The following is a 6747-nucleotide window of genomic DNA, read 5'->3' on the forward strand; positions in this document are numbered from 1 at the left end:
GACAGAAATGTAGAAATAAACGTATTAAATGTAGAAAGAGTGTCTTTTACAGCACTTTTACCTTTACTTTTACTCCAACAATGCCTTCATTTCATTACATGTACAGTTGTTACTGTAACAGTCATTTTTGAGTGTAGAGTACTTGAGTGTTTTTTTGTTACAAGGATTTATTACAGAGTAAAAATGAATGAAAAAGTTATCAGTATGAAAAAAAACAAAGAAAATGTAGAATTACATGTAGAGCTACGTAAATAAGGAAATAAATGTCGAAATAAAGAATAGAATAAAACATAAACATCAAAATAAAACACAAACGACTGCATACAAATTGAAAATTTAATTCATATGATTATGGCAACATTTACATTTATTTATTTTTGGGCCTTTTTTGCCACCATACTGATGGCTTTTTCATGCAACTTTTTTTTTATTCCGTGAGAAAGTACCATTCTTTGAATAAAAGACATTCAAGTAAAGGTAAAGTGACGGATACATTTTTCTTAAAAACTAAAAACATGTACACAAAAATGTTTCTTCAACCTCTGAAACGAAGGCATTAATGGAAGAAGGTACAAGTGCTGTAAAGGACAATACTTCAGTAAGTCAAAAAGTTAACTTTTAGTACAAAGAAAAGCTTTTTGCTTGCAGTTCAAACAGACAGGAAACAGTTGGATGTTTGATGTTTAATACATGAAAACTCTGGCTGCCTGTCAGAAAGCACAGCTTCACGTTTCATATGATGGAGGCGCTGGTGAACTCAAAATCTGTCATCACATTTTATTGGAGGGAAATCTTATACAAGTTACACCCTGTGAGACAGATTTCAACTCAGACATAGTGTATGAAGAGGAAAGAGGTGTTTATGTACAAGAAAAATACATGAAAATGCATTTCTGGCACAAATTCAGCCTGTAACAAATATCTGAGAAATGAAAGAACATCACAGAAAAGACTTTTTCACTTTGATGGACACTTTAACAAACTCAGATTTACCCAGATTTAGGAGACGTTGCAGTGCAGACGTGCTGCAGCCTCAATCTGCATCAACTGATTTAATAAAACCATTTGCACATTACAGGTTTAAACTCAGATGTTGTTTCTTTGTGTTTATTGAGTCCGTATTTCAGTGTTGTTAATTACAAAAAAAATGCAGATAAAGCTCTCAGCTACTCACAGCACAATCTTTAGTTTAATTATATTAATGCAAGATATTAATGGAGTCTTTTACATGCATATAACCCTGAAAAAAAGATTTCCTCAGACATGTCTAGGTCAGAGACTTTAGTAAAGAACTTCCGATAACATTGTTAAATACTGAATAACCAAGCTGAGCTCATGGGTAAACATCTACTCCTTCTAAAAGGTCATTTATGATTCTTACGGCTCATAAACAGACACTAACTCATTCAGCGAACATTTAACATAATTCAGTATTAATTTTAGCTCCATATAAAAGTGAATAAACGTGATGTTTCCCAGATGATGCTCGTCTGTCTAAATCACACAGTTTACACTTTTTTATAACTGCCGATTTATTAACCTAACGTCTGGTTAAGTTTAGGCACAAAACCCACCTGGTTAGGTTTAGGGAAACATCACGGTTTGGGTTAAAATGATCCCTTGCACGTCAAGGGACAGTATGTATTTTCGGAGCTTTGGGCTTTTGTTTTCGGGATAATGGGCTGTCGGACTATGAGCTTTTGATCCAATGGGGAGTTTTTCTATTGGAGTTTTGGAATAATGGGCCTTCGGACCAATGGGATGGCGCTGTCTAAAATCCTGGCGAGAATGTGCCCCGGCTGGAGGCAGTTCTGCATAGAAATCATTCACGTATTTTTTGCAAGCCTTCTTGTGAGTGATGTCTGGAATGAGGGGAACTAAGGACGTTTCCATGGATGACCATGGCAGGTTGGGCCAGCAGGTACATTCTGCACCTGCACTCTCTTGACATTGGCCACTTGTGGCTCAGGGTCCACTGCTTGGACATCCTCTGGCTGTAGTTCCTCCTCCTCCTCCTCCTCGGGCTTCTTGGCTGGGGGTTGTTCCATAGTTGCTGCAGGTTTGGAACAACCAGCTTGAACTGGATGGTTTCATGCAGCCTCCAAATCTGGAAAGTCCACACCTTTGGCTGCAGGAGTCTGCACTGCAGTTGCAGTTCTTGCAGTTTATCCTGACTGAGTGGCATTTCTTCTCCCAGAGACTTAAATGCCTCAAAGAGTCCCCATGTTCGAGGACGGCAAATGAGAAGAATGTCAGGTCAGTTTCTCTTGAGGTGAGCTGGTGTCCTGAAGATGCACTTTGTGAGCCATGGCAAGCCATGCTCCTTGTACTGGTCAAGGTTTTGTGCATAGCACACCTCAGTGCATATGTCACCCTTGATTGCTGCTGCTGTGGAGATCAGCGAGGGAGACTCTCACTTCTGGTGCAACTCAACGTAAGGGGTTTTGTTCCACCAGAATTTGGGGGTTCTGCCATCCCAGAACTTGATGGCAGGGAACCACCGCAGTTGGAACGCTGTCATCCCAGACTCCATACACTGTTTGGGGTCCAGTCCAGCTCTGGTGACAAGGGTTTTTGCCCTGTCAAATGTGTTTGGGTACGCAGAAGAACTCTGTTTGACCACAGTCTATAAAGGACTTGATGGTCATTAGCCCTGCCACTCAGTGAGGACAGCTGGTGTGTTTCAGCTTTGTTATTGGGATGTCAGAGCTCCTGCGGTACACATCCCCCAGCAGGACTCTTGATCATCTCCACTCCAATCATGAATGATGAAGGTCCCATCATGTTTTATAGTGTGAAGATTCTCTGAATACAGAGGCTTTTTGTCTCCTCTCATGTCCAGTTTGTCAGTGGTGGAGGAGACACACCAGATGTGACAGAGCTATGGGGGAGTCAAACCCAAAAATGCCTGGTTTCTGGTCACACTGCTGCTGCTGCTGGCCGAAGTGCCCAAACTAACTGTGACATGTGCATCTTCAGGGGAGAGATGGTGGCCTTAAAGAATTCCTCCAGTGCCAGCTCACACTGGAAGGACTCCCATGATGGATCATATCTCCCCCGCCCTTTGTTGCTGTCAAAGCTAGCCCTTAATGTGGCATTCAAATAGTGCATAGTTTCCTGGACCACTGTCAGAATTCCAATAACATTTGGGTGGTTGAGAAACGGCACCAACATCGCTCTGTTCTCCAACAGACTGGTGATTGCTGTGGCATTGAACAGGTTCTCTGGCAATATGTCCTGTGGCAGCCTTTGGTTATGTCAAGGAGCAGAACCTGTTCAATCTGACACACCAGTGGCTCCACCAACTTTTATTCTAGATCGTCCATATGGTCCATTTATGTCAGGGCTCGATTGTACATGGCCTTTAATGTGGTGCGGTTCATCAGGCCACATGTTGCAATGATGCCACTGACTGGATGCCTGTATGGAGACGCCATGTGTGTGTGGCCAGTTGGTGTACAGCTGGAGGACATTCAGGGCAGCCTTCTGCTAGTTGCCACCATAGATGTCAACCAAAGGCTTAGTCATCTTAGTCTCACTCTCTGTGTTGGGCAGAGATGGCCTCTATTTCCCACCACCTCCTCCAGGCCTACTCTGGACCACTGTGCAGACATGCGTTTATTGACGAGTGCCTGCACAAGTCATTCACTACAAGGTCCTCGTCGCTTTTCTGAACAAATTTTGACATTGTCAGCATAAACACGAGATCGCAATCTACCACAGCTATGGAGAACATGTTAACCCAACAAGTCCTCCACACGAAGCTCCAGGTACGTGATTTAAACATGTATGATAACTGTGACACACCGTCATACTTATTGTGAGTATTTTTAAGGTGTGGTTCAGACTTTCCTCTGCAGGATGTAAAGATCGACTCTGGTGGGACTCGAACCCACAACCTTTGAATGCCTCCTCTTGTTAACTAGAAGTCCAACGCGCTGTCCATTGCGCCACAGAGCCTCCTGATATCTGGCTTATTGAGCGACAGTGTGTGTCTTGATTTTGAGACTTTTTGTGAAAAGCAGTTCATATTTGGGTGTTTTGTCACTCAATATCAGCTGAATCCAGTTGGTTCGTACTGTGTTGTGCTCGCCATCATCAGGTCAAGTTACGAGGCCATGACGCTGCAAAGCTAAATAGACGTCAGCGTTTCTCACTCGTTGCTGTGGAAACACTTGAGGCTATGACAGACTACCGAAAGATACAAACATAAATAAACTGGGCACTAGTCCTTAAATTGAAAACAAGTCCTCCAAATGAAACTCCAGATCTGTGGTTTGATCATGTGACTCCAGAACTACACAGAAGCGTTTTCTAATCTGGCGCCACTATCGACAGTAATCAGCAGGACGACATCATCTGTCTGTGCTTTATAAAACCTTTAAACACATCACTGTTAAACAATAATGACGTTTTATGATGTGACATCGCTGTGGTTCAGGTCTGGTTAGGTTTAGGGAAAGATGATGGTTTGAGTTAAAATGATCGCTTTGTTAAAGTTCGAGAAACATGTGGGTTAAAGTTACTACTTCCTTAAAGTGAGGCCACCTTCATCGTCATGACAACAGTAATACCCACGGGGTTAAGTTGAGGGGACGATCGTAGTTACGCTTTTTAAAAAACTGACTGACTCGAGGTTGGAAACAGGAAATGAACAGCGTGTCCAGTGGCAAAGTCCACTGTTGGGTTAAAGCCTCCATCCACCCTCCTGAATATATATGTATATACATATATATATATATATATATATATATATATATATATATATATATATATATACACGTCTACAGACAGGCTGACAGATGTGAACCCGCAGTGCCTTTGAGCAAGGCAGGAAACTGTATTGTACACCAGAGGGCGTCTCTGCGGTGCCGACAACCTGACCATTCATTAAGTCTTAAGGGTGTGGTGTGTTGTGTGTGTGTGTGTGTGTTGGGGGTCGACTGGGGAGGGGAGGTGGGAGGGAGGAAGAGGAAAAGATGACCATTTCCTGCTGCAGCAAGAAAATAAAACAAACAGGAAACAACCAGCAGAACTCCCAGAGAGCTCAACGAGGACAGAAACCAAGTAGAGTCACACAGAACATCAGGGAGGAGAACAGTAGAACGTCTGAGTCGAGTCGAGCTGAGGACAGTAGAAACATCTGCAGGAACATCAGGACTGAGTGAATGACAACAGAGTTCAGTAGAAACTAACAGCATCAAAGACTGAAACTCACTGTGGAGTACAAAACAACCGGCAAACCAGCAGCTGACCTGGACCTGCTGACACACACACACCTATACACGTGCACACACTCTAACGTGCACGCACACACACAAACACTGCATGGTTGGAGAGATGTTAAAGTCCTGAAGAGAAGTCCTGGATTATTATTTTATTCTGCAAAAAAAGACGAAAAAGGTAAGAACTTAAATCAGAGAGTGTGTGTGTGTGTGTGTGTGTGTGTGTGTATGTGTGTGTGTGTGTGTGTTAACATGTACTACACATGTTGTGAAGACACAAATCTACAGTCATTCAGTTTTAGAGGTGTTTTCAGGTGAAGGATGAGAGAAACCTGCAGGGATCGGTAACTGAATGCATTGTCTCCTGATGGAAACCTTGAAGTTACGTAATGTGTGTAAATGTGTGTGTGTGTCAGTGACGGTGTGACAGCCGGTCCGTGTTCAGCTGAACACACATGAAGGTGTTAACAGACTCAAACTGATTCTGGCTCCGCTGTTCAGTTTTCAGATCATATTTTGTCTCTAAAGCAACTTTCAGATCATAAATCATAACTTGATCTTCACAGCTGCGCTACTTTATTTATTATAAGTCTGCTGGTCTGTCTGGTGTCTCCGTCTGTACTCGAGTTAAATATCAAGAGTTCTCATTAAATCTGCTGCTGTTTAAAAATGAAAATATGTGGAGGATTCTGGGAGTTTTAGCACTTGTGTGTCTGTGTGTTTATTGTACGTTTTGGAACAAAGACGTGATTGTTGCCGTCACTTAACTGTCGTACATATCGCTGTTGCTGTTCAGCTGTTTCTTCATTTACTTTTTCTAAAACAGCAGGTTACAGTTCAGCTGTGTGCTAAAACATTTTTTTAGATTAATTGAATGAATGAATGAATGAATGAATGAATCTGTATATGATAACTTTCTGAGCAGCAGCGTTCAACAGGTGGAGCAACTAAATGTCCACAAACAAACCTCCAAAGCCTCAAACTACAGAAACAACCTAAAAATTAAGTTTATATTCTCCTAATCTGCAGCAGAAAGTAAGTTATGAAGGAAACATAACGCCACCTGAATTATGTTTTCTGTCAATATAATGAGAGAATGTTCAGTAACAACAAATTCCATAGTTTTTAGACCAAAATATCCAAACTTATTTTATATGTTTATATGTCATGAACAGTTTTCTGGTTGTATTGGGACTCTGGCAGCACTTGGTTAAAGTCAGAGAAAGATCCTGGTAATACAGAAAAGGTCTGCAGTGACTTCACTCACGAGACACAACATGTTTATTAAAATATACAGATTTTAATTCTGGTGATTTTCTATATTTTTCTTCTTGTCAACAAATTTCATGTTTGGATCCAAACCAACAATGAACTGATCTAGTGTGGTCACGTTAGTTTGTTCAGAAACGGCTCCGAAGACTAATAACAGCATCACGTTTTCAGTCTCTGGAGAGCAGTTCTGTGTAAGGCAGACGCTACTGAGCATGTGCAGGAACACGGTTCTGTTTACAGCTTCACTAGC

General features: G+C 41.8%; 1 protein-coding gene and 1 non-coding gene across 2 annotated transcripts in view; one reads left to right on the forward strand and one right to left on the reverse strand.

Annotated features, from left to right (window-relative positions):
* Positions 1–3871: 3871 nt before the first annotated feature.
* On the reverse strand, positions 3872–3960 carry trnar-ucu (transfer RNA arginine (anticodon UCU)). Its single transcript is given in 2 exon segments — positions 3872–3907; positions 3924–3960. It is a non-coding gene; the product is annotated as a tRNA-Arg (tRNA).
* A 1089-nt stretch (positions 3961–5049) lies between these two features.
* The window catches only part of LOC137186589 (tumor necrosis factor alpha-induced protein 2-like), a 64566-nt gene continuing 62868 nt past the window's right edge, over positions 5050–6747 (forward strand). Inside the window, exon 1 of the mRNA XM_067595633.1 lies at positions 5050–5403. The gene's annotated coding sequence lies outside the window, so the exon portion shown is untranslated. The remainder of the gene's footprint in view (positions 5404–6747) is intronic.

Source organism: Thunnus thynnus, chromosome 7 (assembly GCF_963924715.1).
Source record: "Thunnus thynnus chromosome 7, fThuThy2.1, whole genome shotgun sequence".
Classification (NCBI taxonomy): domain Eukaryota; kingdom Metazoa; phylum Chordata; class Actinopteri; order Scombriformes; family Scombridae; genus Thunnus; species Thunnus thynnus.